This window comes from Orycteropus afer, unplaced genomic scaffold (genome assembly GCF_000298275.1).
Source record: "Orycteropus afer afer isolate SDZICR_OR568_19922 unplaced genomic scaffold, OryAfe1.0 scaffold01488, whole genome shotgun sequence".
NCBI lineage: Eukaryota > Metazoa > Chordata > Mammalia > Tubulidentata > Orycteropodidae > Orycteropus > Orycteropus afer.
Window position 1 is genome coordinate 38,420 of NW_006923075.1, and position 217 is coordinate 38,636.

A 217-nucleotide genomic window follows, 5' to 3' on the forward strand; every position below is an offset into this window, starting at 1 on the left:
GTATGGAAAGTGAATTTGCTCTGTAAATCTTCACCCAAATGACAATAAATTTAAAAAAAATAATAATAATAAAACAAAAAAATGAAATGAGAAAAAAAGCATGGAGGAACAGGAGGCAATAGAATTATCATCTGAGAAGGAATTTAGAAGATATGTTTATAGAGCTTTACAAGAGCCTAGGGAAACCCCATACAGAAGCAAGAAAAACACAGACAGT